This window comes from Oncorhynchus tshawytscha, unplaced genomic scaffold (genome assembly GCF_018296145.1).
Source record: "Oncorhynchus tshawytscha isolate Ot180627B unplaced genomic scaffold, Otsh_v2.0 Un_contig_8586_pilon_pilon, whole genome shotgun sequence".
In the NCBI taxonomy this organism is placed as follows: Eukaryota; Metazoa; Chordata; class Actinopteri; order Salmoniformes; family Salmonidae; genus Oncorhynchus; species Oncorhynchus tshawytscha.
In genome coordinates this window covers 23,957-40,000 of record NW_024608375.1, presented here as the reverse complement: position 1 = coordinate 40,000, position 16,044 = coordinate 23,957, and the positions used below count along the sequence as shown (strand labels likewise).

The 16,044-nt window shown below is 40.2% G+C and overlaps 1 pseudogene; it reads right to left on the bottom strand.

Moving 5' to 3' along the window:
* The window catches only part of LOC121843486, a 32,207-nt pseudogene that overhangs the window by 8,045 nt on the left and 8,118 nt on the right, over positions 1-16,044 (bottom strand).

Sequence of the window (16,044 nt, the reverse complement as noted above, 5' to 3'; positions counted from 1 at the left end):
AGATCAGTCAGTCAGTCAGCTCCTAAATAACTATTATTACCTGTAGATCAGTCAGTCAGCTCCTAAATAACTATTATTACCTGTAGATCAGTCAGTCAGTCAGTCAGTCCTAAATAACTATTATTACCTGTAGATCAGTCAGTCAGTCAGTCAGTCAGCTCCTAAATAACTATTATTACCTGTAGATCAGTCAGATCAGTCAGCTCCTAAATAACTATTATTACCTGTAGATCAGTCAGTCAGTCAGCTCCTAAATAACTATTATTACCTGTAGATCAGTCAGTCAGTCAGTCAGTCAGCTCCTAAATAACTATTATTACCTGTAGATCAGTCAGTCAGTCAGCTCCTAAATAACTATTATTACCTTACCTGTAGATCAGTCAGTCAGCCAGTCAGTCAGCTCCTAAATAACTATTATTACCTGTAGATCAGTCAGTCAGTCAGCTCCCAAATAACTATTATTACCTGTAGATCAGTCAGTCAGCTCCTAAATAACTATTATTACCTGTAGATCAGTCAGTCAGTCAGTCCTAAATAACTATTATTACCTGTAAATAACTAAATAACTTATTACCTGTAGATCAGTCAGTCAGTCAGTCTCCTAAATAACTATTATTACCTGTAGATCAGTCAGTCAGCCAGTCAGTCAGCTCCTAAATAACTATTATTACCTGTAGATCAGTCAGTCAGTCAGCTCCTAAATAACTATTATTACCTGTAGATCAGTCAGTCAGTCAGCTCCTAAATAACTATTATTACCTGTAGATCAGTCAGTCAGCCAGTCAGTCAGCTCCTAAATAACTATTATTACCTGTAGATCAGTCAGTCAGTCAGCTCCTAAATAACTATTATTACCTGTAGATCAGTCAGTCAGTCAGTCAGCTCCTAAATAACTATTATTACCTGTAGATCAGTCAGTCAGTCAGCTCCTAAATAACTATTATTACCTGTAGATCAGTCAGTCAGTCGGCTCCTAAATAACTATTATTACCTGTAGATCAGTCAGTCAGTCAGTCCTAAATAACTATTATTACCTGTAGATCAGTCAGTCAGCAGCAAATAACTATTATTACCTGTAGATCAGTCAGCTCCTAAATAACTATTATTACCTGTAGATCAGTCAGTCAGTCAGCTCCTAAATAACTATTATTACCTGTAGATCAGTCAGTCAGTCAGCTCCTAAATAACTATTATTACCTGTAGATCAGTCAGTCAGCCAGTCAGTCAGCTCCTAAATAACTATTAACCTGTAGATCAGTCAGTCAGTCACTCCTAAATAACTAGACCTGTAGATCAGTCAGTCAGTCAGCTCCTAAATAACTATTATTACCTGTAGAAGTCAGTCAGTCAGTCAGCTCCTAAATAACTATTATTACCTGTAGAACTAGTCAGTCAGTCAGTCAGCTCCTAAATAACTATTATTACCTGTAGATCAGTCAGTCAGTCAGCTCAAATAACTATTATTACCTGTAGATCAGTCAGTCAGTCAGCTCCTAAATAACTATTATTACCTGTAGATCAGTCAGTCAGTCAGTCTCAGCTCCTAAATAACTATTATTACCTGTAGATCAGTCAGTCAGTCAGCTCCTAAATAACTATTATTACCTGTAGATCAGTCAGATCAGTCAGTCAGTCAGCTCCTAAATAACTATTATTACCTGTAGATCAGTCAGTCAGCCAGTCAGTCAGCTCCTAAATAACTATTATTACCTGTAGATCAGTCAGTCAGTCAGCTCCTAAATAACTATTATTACCTGTAGATCAGTCAGCTCCTAAATAACTATTATTACCTGTAGATCAGTCAGTCAGTCAGCTCCTAAATAACTATTATTACCTGTAGATCAGTCAGTCAGTCAGTCCCCAAAGCTCTAACTATTATTACCTGTAGATCAGTCAGTCAGCCTGTAGATCAGTCAGTCAGCTCCTAAATAACTATTATTACCTGTAGATCAGTCAGTCAGTCAGTCAGCTCCTAAATAACTATTATTACCTGTAGATCAGTCAGTCAGTCAGCTCCTAAATAACTATTATTACCTGTAGATCAGTCAGTCAGTCAGCTCCTAAATAACTATTATTACCTGTAGATCAGTACCTAAATAACTATTATTACCTGTAGATCAGTCAGTCAGTCAGTCAGCTCCTAAATAACTATTATTACCTGTAGATCAGTCAGTCAGTCAGCTCCTAAATAACTATTATTACCTGTAGATCAGATCAGCCAGTCAGTCAGCTCCTAAATAACTATTATTACCTGTAGATCAGTCAGTCAGTCAGCTCCTAAATAACTATTATTACCTGTAGATCAGTCAGTCAGTCAGCTCCTAAATAACTATTATTACCTGTAGATCAGTCAGTCAGCCAGTCAGTCAGCTCCTAAATAACTATTATTACCTGTAGATCAGTCAGTCAGTCAGCTCCCAAATAACTATTATTACCTGTAGATCAGTCAGTCAGCTCCTAAATAACTATCAGTCAGCTCCTAAATAACTATTATTACCTGTAGATCAGTCAGTCAGTCAGCTCCTAAATAACTATTATTACCTGTAGATCAGTCAGTCAGTCAGCTCCTAAATAACTATTATTACCTGTAGATCAGTCAGTCAGTCAGTCAGCTCCTAAATAACTATTATTACCTGTAGATCAGTCAGTCAGTCAGTCAGCCTAAATAACTATTATTACCTGTAGATCAGTCAGTCAGTCAGCTCCTAAATAACTATTATTACCTGTAGATCAGTCAGTCAGTCAGTCCTAAATAACTATTATTACCTGTAGATCAGTCAGTCAGTCAGTCAGCTCCTAAATAACTATTATTACCTGTAGATCAGTCAGTCAGTCAGCTCCTAAATAACTATTATTACCTGTAGATCAGTCAGTCAGTCAGCTCCTAAATAACTATTATTACCTGTAGATCAGTCAGTAACAGCCTGTAGATCAGTCAGTCAGCTCCTAAATAACTATTATTACCTGTAGATCAGTCAGTCAGTCAGCTCCTAAATAACTATTATTACCTGTAGATCAGTCAGTAGTCAGTCAGCTCTAAATAACTATTATTACCTGTAGATCAGTCAGTCAGTCAGTCCTAAATAACTATTATTACCTGTAGATCAGTCAGTCAGTCAGCTCCTAAATAACTATTTACCTGTAGATCAGTCAGTCAGCTCCTAAATAACTATTATTACCTGTAGATCAGTCAGTCAGTCAGCTCCTAAATAACTATTATTACCTGTAGATCAGTCAGTCAGTCAGTAAATAACTATTATTACCTGTAGATCAGTCAGTCAGCTCCTAATAACTATTATTACCTGTAGATCAGTCAGTCAGTCAGCTCTAAATAACTATTATTACCTGTAGATCAGTCAGTCAGTCAGCTCCTAAATAACTATTATTACCTGTAGATCAGTCAGTCAGTCAGCTCCTAAATAACTATTATTACCTGTAGATCAGTCAGTCAGCTCCTAAATAACTATTATTACCTGTAGATCAGTCAGTCAGTCAGCTCTAAATAACTATTATTACCTGTAGATCAGTCAGTCAGTCAGCTCCTAAATAACTATTATTACCTGTAGATCAGTCAGTCAGTCAGTCTCAGTCAGTCAGTCAGCTCCTAAATAACTATTATTACCTGTAGATCAGTCAGTCAGTCAGCTCCTAAATAACTATTATTACCTGTAGATCAGTCAGTCAGTCAGCTCCTAAATAACTATTATTACCTGTAGATCAGTCAGTCAGTCAGTCAGCTCAAAATAACTATTATTACCTGTAGATCAGTCAGTCAGTCAGCTCCTAAATAACTATTATTACCTGTAGATCAGTCAGTCAGTCAGCTCCTAAATAACTATTATTACCTGTAGATCAGTCAGTCAGTCAGTCAGCTCCTAAATAACTATTATTACCTGTAGATCAGTCAGTCAGTCAGCTCCTAAATAACTATTATTACCTGTAGATCAGTCAGTCAGTCAGTCAGCTCCTAAATAACTATTATTACCTGTAGATCAGTCAGTCAGTCAGCTCCTAAATAACTATTATTACCTGTAGATCAGTCAGTCAGTCAGTCAGTCAGTCTCCTAAATAACTATTATTACCTGTAGATCAGTCAGTCAGTCAGCTCCTAAATAACTATTATTACCTGTAGATCAGTCAGTCAGCTCAAATAACTATTATTACCTGTAGATCAGTCAGTCCTAAATAACTATTATTACCTGTAGATCAGTCAGTCAGTCAGCTCCTAAATAACTATTATTACCTGTAGATCAGTCAGTCAGTCAGTCAGCTCCTAAATAACTATTATTACCTGTAGATCAGTCAGTCAGTCAGCTCCTAAATAACTATTATTACCTGTAGATCAGTCAGTCAGTCAGCTCCTAAATAACTATTATTACCTGTAGATCAGTCAGTCAGTCAGCTCCTAAATAACTATTATTACCTGTAGATCAGTCAGTCAGTCAGTCAGTCAGTCAGCTCCTAAATAACTATTATTACCTGTAGATCAGTCAGTCAGTCAGCTCCTAAATAACTATTATTACCTGTAGATCAGTCAGCCAGTCAGCTCCTAAATAACTGTTATTACCTGTAGATCAGTCAGTCAGTCAGTCAGCTCCTAAATAACTATTATTACCTGTAGATCAGTGAGTCAGCTCCTAAATAACTATTATTACCTGTAGATCAGTCAGTCAGTCAGTCTCCTAAATAACTATTATTACCTGTAGATCAGTCAGTCAGTCAGCTCCTAAATAACTATTATTACCTGTAGATCAGTCAGTCAGTCAGCTCCTAAATAACTATTATTACCTGTAGATCAGTCAGTCAGCTCTAAATAACTATTATTACCTGTAGATCAGTCAGTCAGTCAGTCAGCTCCTAAATAACTATTATTACCTGTAGATCAGCCAGTCAGTCAGCTCCTAAATAACTATTATTACCTGTAGATCAGTCAGTCAGCTCCTAAATAACTATTATTACCTGTAGATCAGCCAGTCAGCTCCTAAATAACTATTATTACCTGTAGATCAGTCAGTCAGTCAGTTCCTAAATAACTATTATTACCTGTAGATCAGTCAGTCAGTCAGTCAGCTCCTAAATAACTATTATTACCTGTAGATCAGTCAGTCAGTCAGCTCCTAAATAACTATTATTACCTGTAGATCAGTCAGTCAGTCAGCTCCTAAATAACTATTATTACCTGTAGATCAGTCAGTCAGCTCCTAAATAACTATTATTACCTGTAGATCAGTCAGTCAGCTCCTAAATAACTATTATTACCTGTAGATCAGTCAGTCAGTCAGCTCCTAAATAACTATTATTACCTGTAGATCAGTCAGTCAGTCAGCTCCTAAATAACTATTATTACCTGTAGATCAGTCAGTTACCTGTAGAGATCAGTCAGTCAGTCAGCTCCTAAATAACTATTATTACCTGTAGATCAGTCAGTCAGTCAGCTCCTAAATAACTATTATTACCTGTAGATCAGTCAGTCAGTCAGCTCCTAAATAACTATTATTACCTGTAGATCAGTCAGTCAGTCAGCTCCTAAATAACTATTATTACCTGTAGATCAGTCAGTCAGTCAGCTCCTAAATAACTATTATTACCTGTAGATCAGTCAGTCAGTCAGCTCCTAAATAACTATTATTACCTGTAGATCAGTCAGTCAGTCAGCTCCTAAATAACTATTATTACCTGTAGATCAGTCAGTCAGTCAGTCAGCTCCTAAATAACTATTATTACCTGTAGATCAGTCAGTCAGTCAGTCAGCTCCTAAATAACTATTATTACCTGTAGATCAGTCAGTCAGTCAGCTCCTAAATAACTATTATTACCTGTAGATCAGTCAGTCAGTCAGTCAGCTCCTAAATAACTATTATTACCTGTAGATCAGTCAGTCAGTCCTCCTAAATAACTATTATTACCTGTAGATCAGTCAGTCAGTCAGCTCCTAAATAACTATTATTACCTGTAGATCAGTCAGTCAGTCAGTCAGCTCCTAAATAACTATTATTACCTGTAGATCAGTCAGTCAGTCAGCTCCTAAATAACTATTATTACCTGTAGATCAGTCAGTCAGTCAGCTCCTAAATAACTATTATTACCTGTAGATCAGTCAGTCAGCTCTCCTAAATAACTATTATTACCTGTAGATCAGTCAGTCAGTCAGTCAGCTCCTAAATAACTATTATTACCTGTAGATCAAATAACTATTACCTGTAGATCAGTCAGTCAGTCAGCTCCTAAATAACTATTATTACCTGTAGATCAGTCAGTCAGTCAGCTCTAAATAACTATTATTACCTGTAGATCAGTCAGTCAGTCAGTCAGCTCCTCAGCTCCTAAATAACTATTATTACCTGTAGATCAGTCAGTCAGTCAGCTCCTAAATAACTATTATTACCTGTAGATCAGTCAGTCAGTCAGCTCCTAAATAACTATTATTACCTGTAGATCAGTCAGTCAGCTCAAATAACTCCTGTAGATCAGTCAATAACTATTATTACCTGTAGATCAGTCAGTCAGTCAGCTCCTAAATAACTATTATTACCTGTAGATCAGTCAGTCAGTCAGCTCCTAAATAACTATTATTACCTGTAGATCAGTCAGTCAGCCAGTCAGTCAGCTAAATAACTAAATAGACTAAATAACTTATTACCTGTAGATCAGTCAGTCAGTCAGCTCCTAAATAACTATTATTACCTGTAGATCAGTCAGTCAGTCAGCTCCTAAATAACTATTATTACCTGTAGATCAGTCAGTCAGTCAGTCTCTCTAAATAACTATTATTACCTGTAGATCAGTCAGTCAGTCAGCTCCTAAATAACTATTATTACCTGTAGATCAGTCAGTCAGTCAGCTCCTAAATAACTATTATTACCTGTAGATCAGTCAGTCAGTCAGTCAGCTCCTAAATAACTATTATTACCTGTAGATCAGTCAGTCAGTCAGCAGCTCCTAAATAACTATTATTACCTGTAGATCAGTCAGTCAGTCAGCTCCTAAATAACTATTATTACCTGTAGATCAGTCAGTCAGTCAGCTCCTAAATAACTTTATTACCTGTAGATCAGTCAGTCAGTCAGCTCCTAAATAACTATTATTACCTGTAGATCAGTCAGTCAGTCAGCTCCTAAATAACTATTATTACCTGTAGATCAGTCAGTCAGTCAGCTCCTAAATAACTATTATTACCTGTAGATCAGTCAGTCAGTCAGCTCCTAAATAACTATTATTACCTGTAGATCTGTCAGTCAGTCAGCTCCTAAATAACTATTATTACCTGTAGATCAGTCAGTCAGTCAGCTCCTAAATAACTATTATTACCTGTAGATCAGTCAGTCAGTCAGCTCCTAAATAACTATTATTACCTGTAGATCAGTCAGCTCCTAAATAACTATTATTACCTGTAGATCAGTCAGTCAGCCAGTCAGTCAGCTCCTAAATAACTATTATTACCTGTAGATCAGTCAGTCAGTCAGCTCCTAAATAACTATTATTACCTGTAGATCAGTCAGTCAGTCAGCTCCTAAATAACTATTATTACCTGTAGATCAGTCAGTCAAATAACTATTATTACCTGTAGATCAGTCAGTCAGTCAGCTCCTAAATAACTATTATTACCTGTAGATCAGTCAGTCAGCTCCTAAATAACTATTATTACCTGTAGATCAGTCAGTCAGTCAGCTCCTAAATAACTATTATTACCTGTAGATCAGTCAGTCAGTCAGCTCAGTCAGCTCCTAAATAACTATTATTACCTGTAGATCAGTCAGTCAGTCAGCTCCTAAATAACTATTATTACCTGTAGATCAGTCAGTCAGTCAGTAGATCAGTCAGCAGTCAGCTAAATAACTATTATTACCTGTAGATCAGTCAGTCAGTCAGCTCTAAATAACTATTATTACCTGTAGATCAGTCAGTCAGTCAGTCAGCTCCTAAATAACTATTATTACCTGTAGATCAGTCAGTCAGTCAGCTCTAAATAACTATTATTACCTGTAGATCAGTCAGTCAGTCAGCTCAAATAACTATTATTACCTGTAGATCATCAGTCAGTCAGTCAGCTCCTAAATAACTATTATTACCTGTAGATCAGTCAGTCAGTCAGCTCCTAAATAACTATTATTACCTGTAGATCAGTCAGTCAGTCAGCTCTAAATAACTATTATTACCTGTAGATCAGTCAGTCAGTCAGCTCCTAAATAACTATTATTACCTGTAGATCAGTCAGTCAGTCAGCTCCTAAATAACTATTATTACCTGTAGATCAGTCAGTCAGTCAGCTCCTAAATAACTATTATTACCTGTAGATCAGTCAGTCAGTCAAATAACTATTATTACCTGTAGATCAGTCAGTCAGCTAAATAACTATTATTACCTGTAGATCAGTCAGTCAGCCAGTCAGTCAGCTCCTAAATAACTATTATTACCTGTAGATCAGTCAGTCAGTCAGCTCCTAAATAACTATTATTACCTGTAGATCAGTCAGTCAGTCAGCTCCTAAATAACTATTATTACCTGTAGATCAGTCAGTCAGTCAGTCAGCTAAATAACTATTATTACCTGTAGATCAGTCAGTCAGCTCCTAAATAACTATTATTACCTGTAGATCAGTCAGTCAGCTCTAAATAACTATTATTACCTGTAGATCAGTCAGTCAGTCAGCTCCTAAATAACTATTATTACCTGTAGATCAGTCAGTCAGTCAGCTCCTAAATAACTATTATTACCTGTAGATCAGTCAGTCAGTCAGTCAGCTCCTAAATAACTATTATTACCTGTAGATCAGTCAGTCAGTCAGCTCCTAAATAACTATTATTACCTGTAGATCAGTCAGTCAGTCAGTCAGTCAGCTCCTAAATAACTATTATTACCTGTAGATCAGTCAGTCAGCTCTCTAAATAACTATTATTACCTGTAGATCAGTCAGTCAGTCAGTAAAATAACTATTATTACCTGTAGATCAGTCAGTCAGTCAGTCAGCTCCTAAATAACTATTATTACCTGTAGATCAGTCAGTCAGTCAGCTCCTAAATAACTATTATTACCTGTAGATCAGTCAGTCAGCTCCTAAATAACTATTATTACCTGTAGATCAGTCAGTCAGCCAGTCAGTCAGCTCCTAAATAACTATTATTACCTGTAGATCAGTCAGTCAGTCAGCTCCTAAATAACTATTATTACCTGTCAGCTCCTAAATAACTATTATTACCTGTAGATCAGTCAGTCAGTCAGTCAGCTCCTAAATAACTATTATTACCTGTAGATCAGTCAGTCAGTCAGTCAAATAACTCCTAAATAACTATTATTACCTGTAGATCAGTCAGTCAGTCAGCTCCTAAATAACTATTATTACCTGTAGATCAGTCAGTCAGCTCTAAATAACTATTATTACCTGTAGATCAGTCAGTCAGCCAGTCAGCTCCTAAATAACTATTATTACCTGTAGATCAGTCAGTCAGTCAGCTCCTAAATAACTATTATTACCTGTAGATCAGTCAGTCAGCTCAAATAACTATTCCTGTAGATCAGCTCCTCCTAAATAACTATTATTACCTGTAGATCAGTCAGTCCAGTCAGCTCCTAAATAACTATTATTACCTGTAGATCAGTCAGTCAGTCAGTCTCTAAATAACTATTATTACCTGTAGATCAGTCAGTCAGTCAGTCAGCTCCTAAATAACTATTATTACCTGTAGATCAGTCAGTCAGTCAGCTCCTAAATAACTATTATTACCTGTAGATCTGTCAGTCAGCTCCTAAATAACTATTATTACCTGTAGATCTGTCAGTCAGTCAGCTCCTAAATAACTATTATTACCTGTAGATCAGTCAGTCAGTCAGCTCCTAAATAACTATTATTACCTGTAGATCAGTCAGTCAGTCAGCTCCTAAATAACTATTATTACCTGTAGATCAGTCAGTCAGTCAGCTCCTAAATAACTATTATTACCTGTAGAACAGTCAGTCAGTCAGCTCCTAAATAACTATTATTACCTGTAGAACAGTCAGTCAGTCAGTCAGCTCCCAAATAACTATTATTACCTGTAGATCAGTCAGTCAGTCAGTCAGCTCCTAAATAACTATTATTACCTGTAGATCAGTCAGCCAGTCAGCTCTAAATAACTATTATTACCTGTAGGTCAGCCAGTCAGTCAGTCAGCTCCTAAATAACTATTATTACCTGTAGATCAGTCAGTCAGTCAGCTCCTAAATAACTATTATTACCTGTAGATCAGTCAGTCAGTCAGTCAGCTCCTAAATAACTATTATTACCTGTAGATCAGTCAGTCAGCCAGTCAGTCAGCTCTAAATATCTATTATTACCTGTAGATCAGTCAGTCAGTCAGCTCCTAAATAACTATTATTACCTGTAGATCAGTCAGTCAGTCAGTCAGCTCCTAAATAACTATTATTACCTGTAGATCAGTCAGTCAGTCAGCTCCTAAATAACTATTATTACCTGTAGATCAGTCAGTCAGTCAGCTCCTAAATAACTATTATTACCTGTAGATCAGTCAGTCAGTCAGTCAGTCCCTAAATAACTATTATTACCTGTAGATCAGTCAGTCAGTCAGTCAGTCAGTCCTAAATAACTATTATTACCTGTAGATCAGTCAGTCAGTCAGCTCCTAAATAACTATTATTACCTGTAGATCAGTCAGTCAGTCAGTCAGCTCCTAAATAACTATTATTACCTGTAGATCAGTCAGTCAGTCAGCTCCTAAATATCTATTATTACCTGTAGATCAGTCAGTCAGTCAGCTCCTAAATAACTATTATTACCTGTAGATCAGTCTGTCAGTCAGCTCTAAATAACTATTATTACCTGTAGATCAGTCAGTCAGTCAGTCAGCTCCTAAATAACTATTATTACCTGTAGATCTGTCAGTCAGTCAGCTCTAAATAACTATTATTACCTGTAGAGTCAGTCAGTCAGCTCCTAAATAACTATTATTACCTGTAGATCAGTCAGTCAGTCAGTCAGCTCCTAAATAACTATTATTACCTGTAGATCAGTCAGTCAGTCAGCTCCTAAATAACTATTATTACCTGTAGATCAGTCAGTCAGTCAGCTCCTAAATAACTATTATTACCTGTAGATCAGTCAGTCAGTCAGTCAGTCAGCTCCTAAATAACTATTATTACCTGTAGATCAGTCAGTCAGTCAGTCAGTCCCTAAATAACTATTATTACCTGTAGATCAGCCAGTCAGTCAGCTCCTAAATAACTATTATTACCTGTAGATCAGCCAGTTAGTCAGCTGGTGCTCAGTAACAGAAACATCTATTCTCTCCAATGCGGACACACACACATTGAGAGACGTCCCAGGCTTGGACACACACACTGAGAGACGTCCCAGGCTTGGACACACACACACTGAGAGACGTACCAGGCTTGGACACACTGAGAGACGTGGACACACACACACACACACTGAGAGACGTACCAGGCTTGTGCTCCAGAGGTGAGTTTACGGACACGTCCAAGGCCGTCCACTTCTTCAGACGAGACTGAGGCTCCTTACAGCCAGACCCCGTGTCAAGGCCTACATTCAGGTTAGAGTTCAAGCCTGGAGAAGACGAGAGTATTGTAGTATTTCAGATATACACAGACAGAACTACGTAGAACTACAGGACTACAGGATAAAACACTGTCTAGAACTACAGGACTACGTAGACACCAGGATAAAACACTGTCTAGAACTACAGGACTACGTAGACACCAGGATAAAACACTGTCTGGAACTACAGGACTACGTAGACACCAGGATAAAACACTGTCTAGAACTACAGGACTACAGGACTACGTAGACACCAGGATAAAACACTGTCTAGAACTACAGGACTACGTAGACACCAGGATAAAACACTGTCTAGAACTACAGGACTACGTAGACACCAGGATAAAACACTGTCTAGAACTACAGGACTACGTAGACACCAGGATAAAACACTGTCTAGAACTACAGGACTACGTAGACACCAGGATAAAACACTGTCTAGAACTACAGGACTATGTAGACACCAGGATAAAACACTGTCTAGAACTACAGGACTATGTAGACACCAGGATACTGTCTAGAACTACAGGACTACGTAGACACCAGGATAAAACACTGTCTAGAACTACAGGACTACGTAGACACCGGGATAAAACACTGTCTAGAACTACAGGACTACGTAGACACCGGGATAAAACACTGTCTAGAACTACAGGACTACGTAGACACCGGGATAAAACACTGTCTAGAACTACAGGACTACGTAGACACCGGGATAAAACACTGTCTAGAACTACAGGACTACGTAGACACCGGGATAAAACACTGTCTAGAACTACAGGACTACGTAGACACCAGGATAAAACACTGTCTAGAACTACAGGACTACGTAGACACCAGGATAAAACACTGTCTAGAACTACAGGCCTACGTAGACACCAGGATAAAACACTGTCTAGAACTACAGGACTACGTAGACACCAGGATAAAACACTGTCTAGAACTACAGGACTACGTAGACACCAGGATAAAACACTGTCTAGAACTACAGGACTACGTAGACACCAGGATAAAACACTGTCTAGAACTACAGGACTACGTAGACACCAGGATAAAACACTGTCTAGAACTACAGGACTACTAGACACCAGGATAAAACACTGTCTACAGGACTACGTAGACACCAGGATAAAACACTGTCTAGAACTACAGGACTACGTAGACACCAGGATAAAACACTGTCTAGAACTACAGGACTACGTAGACACCGGGATAAAACACTGTCTAGAACTACAGGACTACGTAGACACCAGGATAAAACACTGTCTAGAACTACAGGACTACGTAGACACCAGGATAGTAGCAAGACAGCTTGATGTACCAGGACACCCCCTGGACAGGACACTAGTCTGTCTCCTGTTTCTGTAGTGAGACAGCTTGATGTACCAGGACACCCCTGGACAGGACACTAGTCTGTCTCCTGTTTCTGTAGTGAGACAGCTTGATGTACCAGGACACCCCCTGGACAGGACACTAGTCTGTCTCCTGTTTCTGTAGTGAGACAGCTTGATGTACCAGGACACCCCTGGACAGGACACTAGTCTGTCTCCTGTTTCTGTAGTGAGACAGCTTGATGTACCAGGACACCCCTGGACAGGACACCAGTCTATCACAGCAGGCCCCCTGGGTGTGAGGGCCCTTCTAAATGATCAGATATTTCCTTCAGGCATCATGAAGGCCTACCTAAAGGGAAGTTGGTAAAGGAGCCCATGTGGTTGGGTTCCTTCTGCAGCTCAGATGCATTCTGGGGCATGTAGTTGTCCATGTAGGACTTGAGGGCTGGTGGGCGGGGTTCTGCTTCAAGAGGGAGTGGTCGAGGTGTTGCGGAGGCTGCATCATCGACTGGGACGAACCAATAGGACGGCCCTGCACACAGAGAGGGGAGGGGTTAGATGGCGGCACAGACAGTTAGTCTGTCCTATAGACTAGTATCAGAAAAGAACCAAGGCTGTGTATAACGTGAAACAGAGACACCGAGAGACAGACAGAGACAGAGAGACAGACAGACAACACCGAGAGACAGACAGACAACACCGAGAGACAGACAGACACAAAGAAGCAGAGAGACAGAGACAGGCAAACAGACAGACAGCACCGAGACAGGCAGAGACAGAGAGACAGACAGACAACACCGAGAGACAGACAGACAGAGAAAGACAGACAGACAGACAACACCGAGAGACAGACAGAGAAAGACAGACAGAGCCCGTATGTACCTGCTGGTCCTGCTGGCGTCCCACAGGCATGGGTCTGTGACTCTGCTGCTGTCCAACAGACATCGGTCTCTGATTCTGCTGCTGAGACTGCTGGAGGAGGAGACGCTGTGGAGACAAACGGCCCGTCAGGAATTACACTAGATGTCAGATCGGAGTTAACGGACATCAGGGTTAAGAGGTGTGTGTTAACCTGTGTATGACGGTGTGTGTGTGTGTGTGTGTGTGTTAACCTGTGTATGACGGTGTGTGTGTGTTAACCTGTGTATGACGGTGTGTGTGTGTGTTAACCTGTAACTGGTTAAGCTGGTTGAGTTGAGACAGCTGGTTGAGTTGAGACAGCTGGTTGAGGACAGCTACTTGCTGTGGACCAAACAGGTTCAGGCCTCCTGCACTGGGAGGGTACTTCAGGAGAGAGGGAGGGACCTGGAACACAGTCACGTCAACTAGATTAGTAGAACAGAGTCAGACCTCCTGCACTGGGAGGGTACTTCAGGAGAGAGGGAGGGACCTGGAACACAGTCACGTCAACTAGATTAGTAGAACAGACTCAGACCTCCTGCACTGGGAGGACAACTAGATTAGTAGAACAGACTCAGACCTCCTGCACTGGGAGGACAACTAGATTAGTAGAACAGAGTCAGACCTCCTGCACTGGGGAGGACAACTATATTAGTAGAACAGAGTCAGACCTCCTGCACTGGGAGGACAACTAGATGAGTAGAACAGTCAGACCTCCTGCACTGGGGAGGACAACTATATTAGTAGAACAGAGTCAGACCTCCTGCACTGGGAGGACAACTAGATTAGTAGAACAGTCAGACCTCCTGCACTGGGAGGACAACTAGATTAGTAGAACAGAGTCAGACCTCCTGCATTGGGGAGGACAACTAGATTAGTAGAACAGAGTCAGACCTCCTGCACTGGGAGGACAACTAGATGAGTAGAACAGAGTCAGACCTCCTGCACTGGGAGGACAACTAGATTAGTAGAACAGTCAGACCTCCTGCACTGGGAGGACAACTAGATGAGTAGAACAGTCAGACCTCCTGCACTGGGAGGACAACTAGATGAGTAGAACAGTCAGACCTCCTGCACTGGGAGGACAACTAGATTAGTAGAACAGAGTCAGACCTCCTGCACTGGGAGGGTACTTCAGTAGAGATGTCAAAAGTAAGGCAATGGGGAGAATATTCTTGGACCTTCAGGAGGTTGAACATAAAGGGACCCCCTGGTTAACATCCCCTTTAAAGGGACCTCCCGGTTAACATCCCCTTTAAAGGGACCCCCCGGTTAACATCCCCTTTAAAGGGACAGTCTGGTTAACATCCCCTTTAAAGGGACAGTCTGGTTAACATCCCCTTTAAAAGGACAGTCTGGTTAACATCCCCTTTAAAGGGACAGTCTGGTTAACATCCCCTTTAAAGGGACCTCCCGGTTAACATCCCCTTCAAGGGACCTCCGGTTAACATCCCCTTTAAAGGGACAGTCTGGTTAACATCCCCTTTAAAGGGACCTCCCGGTTAACATCCCCTTTAAAGGGACCTCCCGGTTAACATCCCCTTTAAAGGGACCTCCCGGTTAACATCCCCTTTAAAGGGACAGTCTGGTTAACATCCCCTTTAAAAGGACAGTCTGGTTAACATCCCCTTTAAAGGGACAGTCTGGTTAACATCCCCTTTAAAGGGACAGTCTGGTTAACATCCCCTTTAAAGGGACAGTCTGGTTAACATCCCCTTTAAAGGGACAGTCTGGTTAACATCCCCTTTAAAGGGACCTCCCGGTTAACATCCCCTTTAAAGGGACAGTCTGGTTAACATCCCCTTTAAAGGGACAGTCTGGTTAACATTTTTATATGATCACACCAGGTAGTTCATCGGTGGCCACATATATTGAGTGTGTGTGTACCTGAGAGGACAGGACGGGTGGAGGCACTTGGTTACGGAGATTGTTCTGGGCTGAGTTGAGGGGAGCGTTATGAGATGGTACTGCACTGCTGCCATACATGGAGTTTACATTCTGAAACACACACACACACACACACACACACACACGTTAAGAGGACTGACACACACACACACACGTTAAGAGGACTGACACACACACACACGTGAAGAGGACTGAAACACACACACACACGTGAAGAGCACTGAAACACACACACACACACGTGAAGAGGACTGAAACACACACACACACGTGAAGAGGTCTGAAACACACACACACACACACGTGAAGAGGACTGAAACACACACACACACACACACTTCGGACAGATTGTCA